Source organism: Bos indicus x Bos taurus, chromosome X (assembly GCF_003369695.1).
Source record: "Bos indicus x Bos taurus breed Angus x Brahman F1 hybrid chromosome X, Bos_hybrid_MaternalHap_v2.0, whole genome shotgun sequence".
Taxonomy (NCBI): domain Eukaryota; kingdom Metazoa; phylum Chordata; class Mammalia; order Artiodactyla; family Bovidae; genus Bos; species Bos indicus x Bos taurus.
In genome coordinates, this window is record NC_040105.1 from 3774112 (window position 1) to 3792468 (window position 18357).

General features: G+C 46.6%; 1 protein-coding gene across 6 annotated transcripts in view; it reads right to left on the reverse strand.

The window, feature by feature from the left end:
- NLGN4X (neuroligin 4 X-linked) overlaps nt 1-18357 on the reverse strand; it is a 393440-nt gene that overhangs the window by 341086 nt on the left and 33997 nt on the right. For all 6 annotated transcript variants that reach the window (XM_027534108.1, XM_027534111.1, XM_027534109.1 and 3 more), the window contains exons 2-3: nt 11023-11191; nt 7795-7882 (exon numbers count right to left, since the gene is read on the reverse strand). The gene's annotated coding sequence lies outside the window, so the exon portion shown is untranslated. The remainder of the gene's footprint in view (nt 1-7794; nt 7883-11022; nt 11192-18357) is intronic.

Consider the following 18357-nt stretch of genomic DNA (forward strand, 5'->3'; position numbering starts at 1 on the left):
AGCAACCCAAGAGAGCAAAGGAACACCTGTTAGGAAACTGAAACTCCGTAGCTGACACAGGCTCCTTTTTCAAGTTACCCTTCGTGATGCATCTGCAACTTTGGGAAGGTGAGAAATTAATGAGGACACAGACCCAGCGCGGACAGCGCTTCATTCATCTGACGCCACCTGCTTCTCCCCTTGCCAGGTTTTATTTGTTAACCTTCTTCCCAGAACAGCCTAATTTGAACAAGCCAATCAATTACCATTAAAAGGACAAGGGAAAGACTCAACATGCCCCCCCAAGGAAGCCTTAAATTTTCTAAGTAATTGAGAAGAAAACACAGCAGCTGAAATCGTAGTCCATTTAGAAGACTTAATTACAGATAAGTCAATGCTAAATAATTTACAGTCTCCCGTGCATATGAACCAGATCAGAACAAATAGCGAGGGAAATAAAAATTCTCAAGAATCGAGGCTCCATTGTGGTGGTGGCGGTTTAGTCATTCAGTCATGTCTGACTCTTTGTGACCCCACAGACTGTAGCCCACCAGGCTCCTCTGTCCATGGGGATTCTCCAGGCAAGAATACTGGAGAGTGGGCTGCCATTCCATTCTCCAGGGGATCTTCCCGACCCAGGGATCTAACCCGACTCTCCTGCATAGGCAGGCAGATTCTTTATCCACTGAGCTACCAAAGGGGTCCCATCCCTGGGGTCAAAAGAAGAAGTTTGGTCTCCTGAAACACAGCATACATGGGCTGGAATGACTTTGTTTTCTCCGTCTGATATTAAAGGTTCGAAGAAGGATTATCTGCACAACGGGAAGGAGTCTCATCCACTCAGACGCTGGGCAGAAAAGCTTCATGCACAGGACGGGACCTGGATACCTGGATAAAACTGCATCCGCCAGGCTGATTCTTTCACTTGTCAGCAGACGGCACAGGAAGGAGGTCAGAGGACCAGTGCAGTGTCCTTGACGTGCTCCCTTGAGCGTCTCAGCCCGGACTAGACCTTAGAGCTACTGGTTTCCAGAAAGCACGTGTCCCTGTGAGACCAGGAGTCAAGCTTGTTGACCTGCATTCACCAGTTATTTACTGAGAACCTTCTGTGTGGCCTTGTGGTATGACGGGAACACAGAAGACTCAATCTTCCTGACTTAAATCACCAGGACTTCACGGGTAGTCCAGCAGTTAAGAATCCACCTGCCAATGCAGGGGAAATGGGTTTGATCCCTTGTCTGGGGAGATTCCCCCAAGCCACGGGGCAGCTAACCCCATGTGCTATTAACTACTGAGCCCATGAGTCGCAACTACAGAAGCCAGTTCACCTTAGAGAACGTGCTCTGCAAGAAGAGCGGTCACCGCAATGCAAAGCCCATGGACCTCAACCAGAGAGTAACCTCCGCTCGACACAGCTCATGGAAAAGCCACACAAAGCAATGAAGACCCAGGACAGTCAAAAAAAAAAAATTCCAACTGCATGCCAAGAAGGATCCAGGAAGGTTCAGGTCCCGTTCGCTAACGGTGTTCATGAGGTTATGTTTCCTGATACCTCCCTGAGGATCGAACTGTTCCATTCCCCATGACCCCACATCAAGACACTTCAGTAAATATTGAGGAACACAGTGGAAAATCTTATTTTAGCAGTCACCACAGAAAGGGAAGGAGGCAGGGCACGTTAGGGGCATATGTTGAGATTCCATCATCAGTCAGTTCAGTTCAGTCGCTCAGTCGTGTCTGACTCTTTGTGACCCCAAAGACTGCAGCACGCCAGACCTCTCTGTCCATCATCAACTCCTGGAGTTCACCCAAACCCACGTCCATTGAGTTGGTGATGCCACCCAACCATCTCATCCTCTGTCGTCCCCTTCTCCTCCCGCCTTCAATCTCTCCCAGCATCAGGGTGTTTTCCAATGAGTCAACTCTTCATATGACGTGGCCAAAGGATTGGAGTTTCAGCTTCAACATCAGTCCTTCCAATGAATATTCAGGACTGATTTCCTTTAGGATGGACTGGTTGGATGCCCTTGCTGTTATACATATTCATCGATATGCAATATTTATTTTTCTCTTTCTAAGTTGCTCTGCATGACAGGCTCTAGGTTCATTTGTATCATTACAACTGAGTCAAATCCATTCTTTGTTATGGCTATGTAATATTCCACTGTATATATCTACCACAGCTTCCTTATCCATTTGTGTCTTGATGGATATGTAGGTGGCTCCCATGTCCTGGCTGCAAACACTGGGGTGCTTTGTGTCTTTCTGAGTCACAGTATGGATTAAGCTATTTGCAGGGCAGGAATTGAGATACAGATGTAGAGAAGAGACTTGTGGACACACAGGTGAAAGGAAAGGGAGGGATGAATGGAGAGAGTAGCTCTGATATGTATACACAGTGAAGTGAAGTACAAGCCGCTCAGTCGCGTCCGACTCTTTGCGACCCTGTGGACTATACAGTCCATGGGATTCTCCAGGCCAGAATACTGCGTGGGTAGCCTTTCCCTTCTCCAGGGGATCTTCCCAACCCAGGGATCGAAAACCCAGGTATCCCACATTGCAGGCGGATTCTTTACCAGCTGAGCCACCAGGGAAGCCCAAGAATCCTGGAGTGGGCAGCGTATCCCTTCTCTAGGGGATCTTCCCAACCCAGGAATCAAACCGGGGTCTCCTGCATTGCAGGCGGATTCTTTACCAACTGAGCTAGTGAAACACCTAGCTAGTGCGAAGTTGGCATATAGCAGAGGGTGTTCAGCTCGGGGCTCTGTGATGACCTAGAGGGGTGGGAGGGAGGCTCACAAAAGAGGCAATATATGTACACACATAACTGAGTCATATAGGCATCTGAATGCAGAGTTCCAAAGAACACATAGGAGAGATAAGAAAGCCTTCCTCAGGGATCAATGCAAAGAAATAAAGGAAAACAACAGAATGGGAAAGACTAGACAAGAGATCTCTTCAAGAAAATTAGAGATACCAAGGGAATATTTCATGCAAAGATGGGCCCGATAAAGGACAGAAATGGTATGGACCTAACAGAAGCAGAAGATATCAAGAAGAGGTGGCAAGAATACACAGAAGAACTGTACAAAAAAGATCTCCATGACCCAGATAATCACGATGGTGTGATCACTCACCTAGAGCCAGACATCCTGGAATGTGAAGTCAAGTGGGCCCTAGAAAGCATCACTACGAACAAAGCTAGTGGAGGTGATGGAATTCCAGTTGAGCTATTCCAAATCCTGAAAGATGATGCTGTGAAAGCGCTGCACTCAATATGCCAGCAAATTTGGAAAACTCAGCAGTGGCCACAGGCCTGGAAAAGGTCAGTTTTCATTCCAATCCCAAAGAAAGGCAATGCCAAAGAATGCTCAAACTACCCCACAATTGCACTCATCTCACACGCTAGTAAAGTGATGCTCGAAATTCTCCAAGCCAGGCTTCAGCAATACGTGAACCATGAACTTCCAGGTGTTCAAGCTAGTTTTAGAAAAGTCAGAGGAACCAGGGATCAAATTGACAACATGTGCTGGATCATGGAAAAAGCAAGAGAGTTCCAGAAAAACATCTATTTCTGCTTTATTGACTATGCCAACACCTTTGACTGTGTGGATCACAACAAACTGTGGAAACTTCTGAAAGAGATGGGAATACCAGACCACCTGATCTGCCTCTTGAGAACCTGTATGCAGGTCAGGAAGCAACAGTTAGAACTGGACATGGAACAACAGACTGGTTCCAAAGAGGAAAAGGAATAGTCAAGGCTGTATATTGTCACCCTGCTTATTTAACTTCTGTGCAGAATACACCATGAGAAATGCTGGGCTGGAAGAAGCATAAGATGGAACCAAGATTGCCAGGAGAAATATCAATAACCTCAGATATGCAGATGACACCACCCTTATGGCAGAAAGTGAAGAGGAACTCAAAAGCCTCTTGATGAAAGTGAAAGTGGAGAGTGAAAAAGTTGGCTTAAAGCTCAACATTCAGAAAACGAAGATCATGGCATCCGGTCCTATCACTTCATGGGAAACAGATGGGGAAACAGTGGAAACAGTGTCAGACTTTATTTTTCTGGGCTCCAAAATCACTGCAGATGGTGACTGCAGCCATGAAATTAAAAGACGCTTACTCCTTGGAAGGAAAGTTATGACCAACCTAGATAGCATATTCAAAAGCAGAGACATTACTTTGCCAACAAAGATCCATTTAGTCAAGGCTGTGGTTTTTCCAGTGGTCATGTATGGATGTGAGAGTTGGACTGTGAAGAAAGCTGAGCGCTGAAGAATTGATGCTTTTGAACTGTGGTGATGGAGAAGAGTCTTGAGAGTCCCTTGGACTGCAAGGAGATCCAACCAGTCCATTCTGAAGGAGATCAGCCCTGGGATTTCTTTGGAAGGAATGATGCTAAAGCTGAAACGCCAGTACTTTGGCCATCTCTTGCAAAGAGTTGACTCATTGGAAAAGACTCTGATGCTGGGAGGGATTGGGGGCAGGAGGAGAAGGAGACGACAGAGGATGAGATGGCTGGATGGCATCACTGACTCGATGGACGTGAGTCTGAGTGAACTCCGGGAGTTGGTGATGGACAGGGAGGCCTGGCGTGCTGCGATTCATGGCGTTGCAAAGAGTCGGACACGACTGAGCAACTGAACTGAACTGAGTCACACTCTTGCACAGCAAAAAACACAACTTTGTAAAGCATCTTGACTCCAATTAAAAAAAATGAGAAAAAGGCATATGTTTATGCAAAAGATCCCAAATCACGTACAACCAAAATATATTTTCTTAATATTTACTGCAGGTCCCCAGCACGCCAAGGCGTGACGTCCGACAACCCGCCAGAGAAAAGAGAAAACAAGTGCGTTCCATCCTAATGTTCATTACCCTCTTCCTGGAAGCCTGCTGAGTCACAATCACCTGGCTACCTCAGACAGGCACAAATGGGATCTGCGAACTGCTTGGTTTAAACCCTATAAATGCCCTTCGTTAAAACATTCAGGGGAGCAGAAACCAAAAGTCTTAATGATTGAAGGCGCTTCTTCAAGCAGTCCTTTCCTCTCGATTCTGATCGTGACGGACAGGGGACGACAGCTGCTGGGGGTGACCCGCCCTCATCAGAGCGGCTGAATCACACACGCTTTTCTGTGGATGGCCGTGGATTCTCTCCCTGGGGCAGGTCACTTTCAGACATGAAACTCCAGGGAGCTCCCAGACATTCCTGAGCAAACTCCAGGAGCTGGTGACGGACACGGAAGCCTGGCATGCTGCTGTCCATAGGGTCGCAGAGTCAGACATGACTGGGCAACTCAACAACCACCACCCAGGCCTCACGCTTGCATGCATCCCAAATTTCAGCTGACAAACAGCTACTATACGGTTAAGAGACTGTAGTGGGTGCATTCACAAAATTCCTAATTATGAAAGCATACACCTATAGTATCCATAATTTGTTATATATTAATGTGCACACAAGCTCAGTCACATCTCTTTGCAACTGCATAGACTATAGTCCTCCTCCAGAAGAATCTTCCTGACCCAAGGATCGAACCTGAGTGTCGAAGGTCACCTGCCCTGGCGCCCGGGTTCTTTACCACTAGCACCGCCTGGGAAAGCCCTTCACTGGTGCACTTTCCATGATGTTCCTTTATGGGTTTCATGGTCTGAAATGAAAGTCGCTCAGTCGTGTCCGAATCTTTGCAACCCTTCTCCCGGCCAGAATACAGGAGTGGGTAGCCTTTCCCTTCTCCTCCAGGGGATCTTCCCAACCCAGGTCTCCCGCACTGCAGGTCGGTTCTTTACCAGCTGAGCCACACGGGAAGCCCATATTCAGAGCTGTGCGGTTTAGAGCTCAAACTCCAGACCTAGTAACCACCGCCTCTCCTGGTTCTAAAACCAGGACGGCCTGCTTCACTGCACTGAATGCTCCTTGCAGGGCGGCTGCTGAAATGATAACAAGCAGAACTGCATAGGGTTGTTCTAAAGGTTGGTGTTATGAGAAGGAAGACACGTATCGGGCTGGCCAAGGAGTTCCTTGGCGGGTCAGACTTTTCAGCTGACCCGATACTTGTGCAACCTCACGCCTTGGTTACATATATCTGATGTTCCTCCAAAAAGAAAATGACAATACAAAAAAAAAAAAAGTTTCAGAATTCACAAGAGAAACGAATTTGATTAATGTGCTGTTATTGATTGGTGAGCCGTATATCCTGATGAGAAATGTGTGTGCACACAACTCCTTTGATAAAATAGGTACGTCTACTCAAGATAAAAAGAGCGAACTGGGGTTCATGTGTTTCCTCATCTGCTATCTTTCACATTTCCATGTTAACTGCATAAACAGGGGTGGCATTCTGCTGCTGCTGCTGCTGCTAAATCGCTTCAGTCGTGTCTGACTCTGTGCGACCCCATAGATGGCAGCCCACCAGGCTCCACAGTCCCTCGGATTCTCCAGGCAAGAACACTGGAGTGGGTTGCCATTTCCTTCTCCAATGCATGAAAGGGAAAAGTGGAAGTGAAGTCGCTCAGTCGTGTCCGACTCTTTGCGACCCCATGGACTGCATCCTACCTATTCATTACAAATTAGTTTTTCGGGGAAGCCAAAAAAGAAATCAACCTAGCATTTGCTTATGGCAAGATATAGGAATGGGAGTTTGCAAATCTAGTTTGTTGAAAGCAAGAGTCCAGTGAAGGACATGACCTTGACAATCACCTAAAATCCCGGAAAGCCACTGAGGTTTATTAGAGTGAAGACTGGAAAATTAAGTGGTTAAACGGGAAACAGACAGTTAAAAGCCAGAGTTGGACATGACTTACTGACTGAACAAAGAGCAGCAATAATCACATATATATCAGCAGGGCTTGAATGGACAGCTGAGTCATGGAAAACCTCAACTATTTACTTGAAATACATTAAGACATGCTCTTTTTAGTATACTGACATACTTTTAAGGGCTTCCCCAGTGGCTCAGATGGTAAAGAATCCGCCTGTGACACGGGAGACCTGGGCTCAATCCCTGGGTGGGGAAGATCCCCTGGAGGAGGGCATGGCAACCCACTCCAGTATTCTTGCCTGGAGAATCCCCATGGACAGAGGAGCCTGGCGGGCTACAGTCCACGGGGTTGCAAAGAGTTGGACCCAACTCTGGACAAAGTATGCATGCATTCATTTTAAATTTTAAGCATGGGGGGAGGGGGGTAAGTGTGTCAGTTTTGATTTGTAAAGTACCTTCACTACTGCGAGCTCACAACCATCAAAATATTCTCTCCATTTCCCCTTCTTTGCGCTGTGCTCTATTTCTGATAAAGAAAAGGATTCCGGGGCCTCAGTGGGCCCCCACCCTGCATTAAAAGTACATCTGGTATTTAGTATTCCACTCCCCAGGGCTGCAGGCAAAAATGATACAAAGATACATTGAGGCCATTCAAAGATCTCAGTAGCTTGAGATGCTCCCTGCAGGATAAAGTGGGATGAGGGTCCATTTTGGAAGACATATACACAAGCTGAGTCAGAGGATTGACCCTGCTGTCTCATTAGTGAGATAGACTCTGCACTGGGGCTATTTGCAGAAACAAATGATTATTACGAAATCCTAAATTCACAAGGCATGCCCCTTGTACACGCCAAAGGAGGCTGAAATCGCTGCTCTGCACTGTGCTGAATTTGAAATGGATTTTTTTTCTTTCTGTTTTTAAAGAAAACCACGGTCCCCACCAAAGTAATTTCAAAGCACTGCTAGATGTGAATTAACCAGGCAGTAAATGCTTCAGGAAAATAAACCAGCGGAGATCAATCTTTACTTTTTTCATACTTACCATTACATCGTCCTTCTAAGAAGATGCTTTTAAAAATGCCTCCATGAAAATCTACTTGATTGCTTTTCCATCTCAGCACATTTCTCCCCTGTTGCCATAAAACAGAGACACAGAGAAAGAGAGAGAAAAATCCACTCAGTAAAAGAGATGCTATCGTTGTGTCAAAATCAACGTGACATTTCTTCTAAGCCTTCTTCTCTGTGATTAGAAAAACCGGGGGGGTAGAGACATCAGGTAATTCCGAACCGATTTCCTAAATTCAAGCAACCAATCAAGAAAGGACGCCAAAACAGTGATTACCGCAAACTGTAGCTTTTCTGTCTGACCACACGAGTCCACGGGCGATTTGAGAATTCAGAATAAACTGAGACCATTGGAAGTCAGCAATGTATCAATACTTACCACTTACACTCCTTGGGCCGCCATTAAATTTTCATTGAAAATGAACGATCAGTTTAGTTCATGTCTATGTTTGATCTAGTTTATTTAAGTTAAGGATTTAAACTCTTTGCCTGGGCTTCCCCGGTGGCTCAGGAGTAAACAATCCGGCTGCAGTGCAGGAGACTAGGGTTTGATCCCTGGGTTGGGAAGACCCCCCTGGAAGAGGAAATAGCAACCCACTCCAGTATTCTTGTCTGGGAAATCCCATGGCCAGAGGAGCCTGGTGGGCTACCGTCCATGGGGTCTCAAAGAGTCAGACACGACTGAGGCAACTCAGCTCCTCGCACAATTTGATTTGTGGAAGCCCAACCCACTCCAGCGTTCTTGCCTGGAGAATCGCAGGGACGGCAGAGCCTGGCGGGCTGCCGTCTATGGGGTCACACAGAGTCGGACACGACTGAAGTGACTCAGCAGCAGTAGCAGCAGCACATTAGGCATCATTTAGTTGAGAGGCTATTTCTCAACCTGCAGAGATTTTTTTTTCTCCAACAGCAGTATGTCAGACGGGCAAGATTCAAGCGGTCCATCTCTCTTGACTCTCCTATGGCAAAACCAGGCCCTGTTTGGTCAGGAACCATCTTCGGACCATTTGGTACTTTACTTGTCAGCTCAGGCTGGAGTCTTCTCTTTACAGGATGACTCTCAACAATCCCACTTCTAACTGAGGATCACCCCAAAGCAAGTGACCCCCCCACCACCCGTGAGATATATGGACAGACTACCCACTTGTCATTGAGTCATCACTTTACTTCTGCAAGAAGACAGCAAGTAGGAAGAGAGGATAAACCTTTCAACCCTCAATTTAATGCACTTCAACCCTAGAGGACATCGGTACTGATGTTTGGCTTTCAAAGCTAACGACTCAGCCCATTCTTCGGTTGTAGGAAGGGAGGTTCATTGTCATTTTTCTTTTTCTTTTTTTTTTTGATCACTGGTAACACGTAGCCACCATTAGTTACTATGTCATAAATATCGCCGGGGCAAATATATTTGTGAAAATGAATTTGTATGAAACAAACAATCTTAGTTGCACTCATTATTCTTGACCCTTCTATAGCCATGTGGGACAGTTACCATCACATTGATTTTAAATACTTTTAGGAAAAATGATATTCAGATGTTAGGTCTCACAACTCACCAGTTGCAAGACAGAGTTTGGACCCACGTCTACCTTGAGTTCAGAGAACACATCCTTTGCCCAGAATCAAGCTGTGTCTTTGTCCAAACATAATAGGAATTGTTACAGTAGGTAACGTGTCTATGGTGGGTCAGCGCTAAACGTGTATGGTGTGTGTGTGTGTGTGTGTGTGTGTGTTCAGTCGTGTCGGACTCTTTGTGACCAGGCTCCTCTGTCCATGGGGATTCTCCGGGCAAGAATACTGGAGTGAGTTGCCATTTCCTCCTCCAGGGGATCTTCCCGACCCAGGGATCAAACCAGAGTCTCCTGCATCTCCTGTGCTGGCAGGAGAATTCTTTACCACTGAGTCACCTAGGAAGCCCATATATATATGGTGGGTCAACCTTAAACATACTGCTTTACACATGGATGGACTCTTCATTTTTGGCTTTTCGGATCTTATTTCCCTGACCAAGGATGGAACCCGGGGTCCCAGTGATGAAAGCACCAAGTTCTAAGCACTGGACCACTAGAGAATGCCCATTTGGACTCTTTTCATCCTCTCAATGAGTGCAAAAGACAGCATTATCTCCTTTAATTGGAAAAAAAAAAAAAAAAACACGAAGGAGGTATTAGGGAATTCACCCAAGATCACCGCGCTATTAATGGCAGTGTAGGGCTCAAAGTGGGCAGTCAGACTATCAAGACACATTCTATCAGGTGGAGCAATAAAACCTTCTCTCTGTCTCCCTCTCAGTCCCCAGAGTGTGAGAATCTCAGCCTGACACGGTTTCCATCAAAGGTTACTTTGTATCAGGACCAAAGAGCCTCAGTGCCCCAGTGATGCGGATCGGAATAGCAAGCATCCATGGACCAGGAGGTATTATAACATAGCGGGATTACATATCACAATTTACAAACCGGCTCTGTTTCTCTTTCCTTTGATCAGAGGTCCTGCCTTGGTTCACACCCACAGCTCAGTGTCCATTTCACAAGTTGTGTGTGTGTGTGTGTGTGTCAGCAAAGAACTACCAAAATGATAAATCACTTATTGGGCGGGGGGAAAAAAACATATCGATGGATCTATTACATTTGTGCTGGAGGACATATTACAGATGTCCTGAAAACAGATAAATATGACAACAAACTGCTGATTCATTGAAAATTAATAAGAAATTACATTTTATTATGCAGTTTCACTGTATAGGCTATAAAGTTATAAGCTACCATATAGATACCATCTGTAAAAAAACTTACACTATAATTATTATGTTATTGACTCATTGGTGACAGTTTCTTTCAAAAACTGAACTTCCTTGGTGGTCCAGTGGTTAAGAATCCAGCTGCCAATGCTGGAGACATGGGTTCTATCCCTGGTTGGGGAACTTGGATGCTGCATGCTCGGGGCAGCTAAGCCCGTGTACCAGAACTAGTAAGCCCGTGTACCACAATTACTAAGCCCGTGTACCACAGTTACCAAGCTTGCATTCCGCAATGAAGAACCAGTGCAGATTAAAAAAAAAAATCCCTTGAGATGACTGATATTGAATTCTCAAGTTTCACCAGTATTGATGAGCTACTCATATATTAGCAAATCCTAGCATGAACATCTTATGTCACGCTGCTGGCGTCTTAGGATGCAGCAAACACATAAGTCAAAGTATACAGACCTCTAGCAGAATATTCGATGCAGAAGCTAAGAACGGTCTACTCCACTCTATGACAACGATTCAAGGAAGCTTCTCCAAATAATGTCATCTCTACGACCGAAGACCTGGGGTTTCCTAGAGGTGTTCACAGCCATTCCAAATGGCCCTGGGCAGCAGGTCCAGCAGATACCTAGAACATAAGGTAACAGGGACATAAGTAGTTTCATAAAAGATGCCGTTGATGAAGCTAGGACTTTTCAATAGGGTACAAACATGATTTTATTCCCTGGTAGCTAAATACTGTGAGCTTCCCAGGTGGCTGAGTGGTAAAAAATCCACCTGCCAATGCAGGAGATGTGAGTTTGCTCCCAGGGTCAGGAAGATTCCCCTGGAGGAGGGAAGGGCAACTCACTCCAGTATTCTTGCCTGGAGAATCCCATGGACAGAGGAGCCTGGCGGGCTACAGTCCAGCGACTGTAAGAACTTGTTCTTTAGCAACTAAAGAACAGTAACAAATGCTGTACAGAAAACACTGCGTAGAAATCCTAAGGTATTTCATTTCAGAAATGTTCATTGAGCACACACTTTGCGAAAGATTTGAGGATACTAGAAAAGAAATATCAAGGGCTTTCCTGGTGGTGCAATGGCTAAGGCTCTGCATTCCAAACGCAGGGGCCCTGGTTCCATCCCTGGTCAGGGAACTAAATCCCACATGCAGTGACTAAAGAGCCCACAAGCTGCCACAAGAGCCCCAGTGCCACAACAAAGACTGAAGCCTCCATGGACAGCAAGCAAGACCGACTGCGGCCAAATAAATAAGGTTCAAGTAAGTGCAGTGAAAGGCACTCACTGGTGTCCCACTCTCTGCGACCCCGTGGATTGCAGCCCATCAGGCTCCTCTGTCCATGGGATTCCCCAGGCAAGGATACTGGAGTGGGTTCTCATTCCCTTCTCTGGGGGATCTTCCCCACCCAGGGATCGAACCCAAGTTTCCTGCATTACAGGCGAATTCTTTACCGACTGAGCCACCAGGGAAGCCCTCAAGAAGTCGGAGCCAGGATTACAGCTAAGGGGGCCTGAGGTTTCCACATCACTCATGACCAGTATCTGCATGTAGTCCAGCACACGCATAGACAAAATGGGAACATACAAGTGCATATTCAAAACCTAAAATATTTCAGAGAGCTTTGTTTAAAAACAAACTCTAGTGTCCATAAGTTTGTTTACTAAGTCTGAGAGTCTCTGTTTTCTAAGTTCATTTGTATCGTTTCTTTTTAGACTTGTTATGGTTGCTGAGGAGGGAAGGGATAGTCAGAGAGTTTGGGATGGACACGGACACACTGCTGTGTTTAACATGGAGAACCGACAAGGACCTGCTGGACAGCACAGGAAACTCTGCTCAATACTCTGTAATAACCTTATGGTCACCAGGGGGAAGGATGGGGGAAGGACAGTCAGGTGGTTTGGGATGGACACGGACACACTGCTGTATTTAACGTGGAGAACCAACAAGGACCTGCTGGACAGCACAGGAAACTCTGCTCAATACTCTGTAATAACCTTATGGTCATCAGGAGGAAGGATGGGGGAAGGGATAGTCAGGGAGTCTGGGATGGACGTGGACACACTGCAGTATTTAACATGGAGAACCAGCAAGGACCTGCTGGACAGCACAGGGAACTCTGCTCAAGACTCTGTAATAACCTTATGGTTCCCAGAGGAAAGGGTGGGGGAAGGGATAGTCAGGGGGTTTGGAATGGACATGGACACACTGCTGTATTTAACGTGGAGAACCAACAAAGACCTGCTGGACAGCACAGGGAACTCTGCTCCATGTCATGTGGCAGCCTGGATGGGAGGGGAGTTTGGGGGAGAATGGATCCATGTATGTGTATGGCTGAGTCCCTTTTGCTACTCACCTGAAACCATCACAACACTGTTAACTGGCTATACCCCAATACAAAATAATAAAAAAGTTCAAAAGAAAAGAAAAATCTGGTGTCCGCCATCATGTATTGTCTTCTTGCACACACATATACAGAAAGGGGAAAATATAAAAACTGTCTTTAAGACCACAAGATATTTCAGAGATATTTTTAAATTAAAAAGAGCCTAGTATCATTCATCATTTAACTGTCTTTTGGATCTCAGTGACTTGCTGAATTTCTAAATGAAAAATGGGAGAGGCTGAATTTTGATAGACTTTCATGAGTAGCTAAACAAATTAAGTAAAATGCATGCTCAGATGAGAATTGTACTTATTGAGAGGTTTGAGCAGGGTGTCCCAGACATGTCTGAATGTGCAGATAAATGTTCCAATTAACATAAATCATCTTAATTTGCACCCTAATGTATCTAACCCAGACTTTATCTCTTTTCTGTCACAATCTTCCAAACCACATTCGGTTTTGAAAGATGCCTATTTAATAAAACATGTGTTTCTGTCTTGGATTGGCTCCCAACTTTAAGCAATGCTCAAATTGTTTCATTTTTAGCATTAGGAAAATCCAGCGAGGAGAAACAGAGAAAAATTTTCCTTAGCATTTAAAGAGTAACTGAAAATACAGATAATCAATTGTACACAGTTCTACGCTGCCGAGAACATCCCAGAATTCTGATGATTCTCAAGAAATTCATTTCGTATTCACTTTGCTAATTTTGAACCCAATCTTTACAACAAAATTAAAAAGTACTAGAGTCGTTATCCCGCAAATGGCGCAAAGAAACAATGCTGCAATGAACATTTATAGCTTTCACATAAGACTTAAAAGGATTAAAGTCCAAAATCCTTAACGTTCCTAAACCGTATCCCTCTAAATTTTCTAGGTGTGGACTAGAATGGGAAATTTGATAAAAGCTTTTCTATGACAGTGTCTTTAAAATAATACAGAAAAAGAAACTAAAAATTCACGGACACGAATACCGGCAGAGATCTTCAAAGATAAGTAGACATTTAGAAACAAATCCCAGAAGGATGTTGAATGATCCATTCATGTATCAAAGTGCCAGTTGCTCAGTCGTGTCTGATTCTTTTGACCCCGTGGACTGTAGCCCGCCAGGCTCTTCTGTCCAGGGAATTCTCCACGCCAGAATACTGGAGTGGGTTGCCATTCCCTTCTTCAGGGGATCATCCAGACCCAGGGATTGAACCTAGGTCTCCCGCATTGCAGGCGGATTCTTTACCATCTGAGCCACCAGGGAAGTCCATACATTTTAGTAAATTGTGCTGGTCTGTAAACAAGCTGAACCGTCAAAGAAGACCCACCTGGCCACATGTGGCCAGCTTCTCCGATTCAATGACAGAGGTGGTTTCTCCAGCCTGACTCACCTACAAGTCCACCAGTGATGCCTCGGTTGCTAATGCTTATTAACAGGCAACATTTGATGTTCTCATTCTCTCCATGAATACGTATAGGGTGCCTGAAAATTGCCCGTTTCTTCAACACATAGCCAATGAACACCCCCTTGTGAGGGCAAAGCAGAAAAACGTTTCAACCTACACATGTAGCCAAAGAGTGAAAATGCCTTCGAGTTTGGGCGAGCACGGAAAGGGAAGCAAGCAGGAGATGAAATAACAATCCGCCTGCCAATGAGGGGACATGGGTGCGATCTTTGGTCAGGGAAGATTCCACGTGTCACAGAGCACCCAAGCCCATGTGCCACAGCTATTATTAAGCCTGCGGTCCACGACAAGATAAACCCAACACAATGGGAAGCCCAGGCACCGCAACTAGACAAAGTCTGTGAAGCCACAAAGACCCAGCACAGCCAAAAATAGACAGATCAATTAATATTTTTTAAGAAGAAAGCAACGGTGTACAGCCTACCTTACGTGGGAAGAAGGCAGGGGCAGTGGCCGTGTGCTAACTTTGCTTGGTTGGATCACGAAACCTAAAGACAGCTGGTATACCAGCAGCGATGTCTTCAGAGACCCCTACGTGACGGAGCTTGTAGGCAGGCAGGGAAGCTCCTTCTGCAAAGCCAAATAGGCTTTTTCACGGAAAGGAATGTGGGGTTCATGTTAAGAGTCATTCATACGCAGCCCTTCTTTGTGAGCTATTTTAGGCTGAGAAGGAGGAGCACAAGGTCAAAGATAAATAATACGAAAAACCTGCCTCTGGTACTGACTATGTGCCTGCATTTCAGTGAGCTTTCACTGATTCCTCGGCCTATGTTGCAACCATCTCTACAAGCAGGGACTCTCGTATAAGCCTCTTCGAGGAGGAGAAAAATGAAACGGGAAAAATCAGCTATTGCAATTCACACACCTGGGAAGTGTCAGAGGTGGCCTGGCTACAGTGGTAGAAACGGGTGAGTACCAAAGAGGGGGGCCAATAGTGCCCGTCGGAGAGAGGGGAGGGCGTGAGAGGAGCAGACCTGTAGCCTCATGAGACGGACAAAGGATGCCCGCATGTGAAATAGCGAAAATATACATGTAACTCTCTGCCCCTGCCTTCTGGCACAAAGCTCCGAACTGTGTGTGTTAGTCACTCAGTCGTGTCCCCCTCTTTGCGACCCCTTGGACTGTAGCCCACCAGGCTCCTCTGTCCATGAGATTCTCCAGGCAGGAACAGTGGTGTGGGTTGCCATGCCCTCCTCCAGGGGATCTTCCCGACCCAGGGATGGAAGCCGAGTCTCTTTAGTCTCCTGCATTGGTAGGTGGGTTCTTTACCACTAGCACCACCCAGGAAGGTAAAGGAACCTTCGATTTATAGGAAGTTGAAGCAAAGCAGAGGGTCATCGGCTTGCAACCTACTGCAAGGACCTTCTGCTTGCAACTGGCAGAAGAATTGGGGGTCAGGGAGCAGCCTCATGGGGCTGAGTCTTTCACCGGTGGGGTCTGTGCTAACTTCAATTAGTGACACATTGAACGGAATTGGGGGACACCCAGCTGGAGTCACAGGCTATGACTTGGTGGAGTAGGGGAACCCACACATCTGGGGTCAGAGGATCGTTGAGTCTGTGAGCACAGTTTTCCCCAAACAATAGGGGAGAGGGGAATACAAGGGTAGTCCAGGTTGAAGGAGTGGCTGGGAAGAATCAACAACAGGAAACACACAAAGAACAAGAGCAGCGGATGTCCGAGCGTCTCAGCTCGGGTGGATCGCGACGCTCTGAGAAGGGATGAATGAAGCTGGGGGGTGGGGGTGGGATGGGTGATGGAAGATGTCTGTGCTCGTGGGTGGTTTCTGAACAGGGTACTCATTTTACTCAATCTATGACTTGCAAAAATGGAGCGAGAATAGTTGAAAAAAAAATAGACTGGAGAGGATGCCACTTCTATGCGGAATCTGAAAAAAAAAATTTGTAGAGATGATCTTATTGAGAAAAAAGAAGGAGACACAGATGTAGAGAACAGATGTTATGGATACCACAGGGAGCGGGTGAGTGGGATGAACTGGGAGATTTGGCACTGGCAGAGAGACACCACTGATACTGCCAAAGCCACTCAGTCATGTTCGACTCTTTGCGACCCCATGAACCATACAGTCCCTGGGATTCTCCAGGCCAGAATACCGGAGTGGGTAGCCTTACCCTCCTCCAGGGGATCTTCCCCACCCAGGGATCGAACCCAGGTCTCCCACATTGCAGGTGGATTCTTCACCGGCTGAGCCACCAGGGAAGCCCATACACTATTGATACTAGGTATTAAATAGATAACTAACGGGAATCCGCTGTATAGCACAGGGGACTCTGCTTGATATTCTAGAATAACCTAAATGGACAAAATAGTGTTCGTGGCTCAGTCGTGTCCTACTCCTTGCGGTGGACTGTAGCCCGCCAGGCTCCTCTGTCCATGGGATGCTCCAGACAAGAATACCGGAGTGGGTTGCCATTCCCTTCTCCAGGGCATCTTCCAGACCCATGGATTGAACCTAGGTCTCCCGCATTGCAGGTGGATTCTTTACCATCTGAGCCACCAGGGAAAGCCCTATATTTTAGTAAATCATGTTGGTCTATAAACAAGCTGAGCCATCAAAGAAGACCCATCTTGCCTCTGTGGCCAGCTGCTCCGACCATAAACTGATTCAATGACAGAGGTGGTTTCTCCAGCCTCTCTGACTCACCTACAAGTCCGACAGTGATGCCTAGGTTGTTAACACTTGTTAACACGCTACATTTGATTTCTCCATTGTCTCACTGAATACGTATGAGGTGCCTGACAACTGCTCCTTTCTTCAACACATAGCCAGTGAACATCCCCTTTGGAAGGCAACCTGGGTCCCCTGCATTGTAGGCAGATTCTTTACCATCTGAGCCACCAGGGAAGCCCTCCAACTCTTTCATGGGCCATGAAAGAGTAAGGAGTCTTCAGCAGCTGCTCTAAACTTTACACTTCTCTGACCCCCAATACCCCCATCCTTCATGATCTGTTCAAGACCCTCCCAGCAGGCAGGTGTCAGTTCTTTAGGAAGGCGTCCCGTGAACTCGGCCTAAAGAAGCATTCCCCCTCCTGGCTGTTCTCCCCTAGGGCCATAAAAACGACGTCACCCTGATTCAAGGAATGATATCACCTGAACGTATGTTAGCATCTGAGTCCTCCAACAGACCACAAGACTCCAAGACCAAGACGGTGTCTCCCGCTTATCTAGCCACCCCCACGGCAAGTCCGATGCCCGCCCAGGACTGCCCAGCGTGTTAAAACACACGACTGCACTTCTAAAGGTTCTGACGCTCACGGCGACTGGGAGATTGTTTTCCACGTTCCCATCCAAACAGTTGCTCAAGGTCAAGAAATACCGTCCTCAGGGAGCAGAGAAGAGAGAAGGCGTGAAGGGCTGGACAGCGTGTCACCTCGTGCAAACACACGTAAGTCAAAAGGTTTGCTATTTTCTTAACTGTTTACAATCCGTGAGCTGCAAGTGGAGAAATACACGGGGGCAAACCGACGTGGCAGCTCCTGTTTGCTTAATGTTGGACGCTGGAGAGAAAGCTCAAGATGAGATAGGACAAACCCTACATCTCTGGGGGCTTCCCGGGTGGCTCAGATGGTAACAAGTCTGCCTGCAGTGCAGGAGACCCTGGATCACGAATATCCCCTGGAGCAGGGCATGGCAACCCACTCCACTATTCTTGCCTGGAGCATCCCATGGACAGAGGAGCCTGGCGGGCTACAGTCCACAGGGTCGCAGAGAGTCAGACACGACTGAGCAACTAACACCTCTCTGTCCAGGGTTAATTTCAGGGCAGTTTCGATTTCCTGACATAAAGGCCACCCTGAGCTTTAAGGATCCAGGGTCGGGACGGGCTGGCTGTCACTTAAGATGTCCATCCCCCTGCATTCGATTTCAGTGGCACAGTTCAAATTGCAAACCGCTCCCCCTCAGCCCCGCCCTTTTCCCAATATGTCTGTGA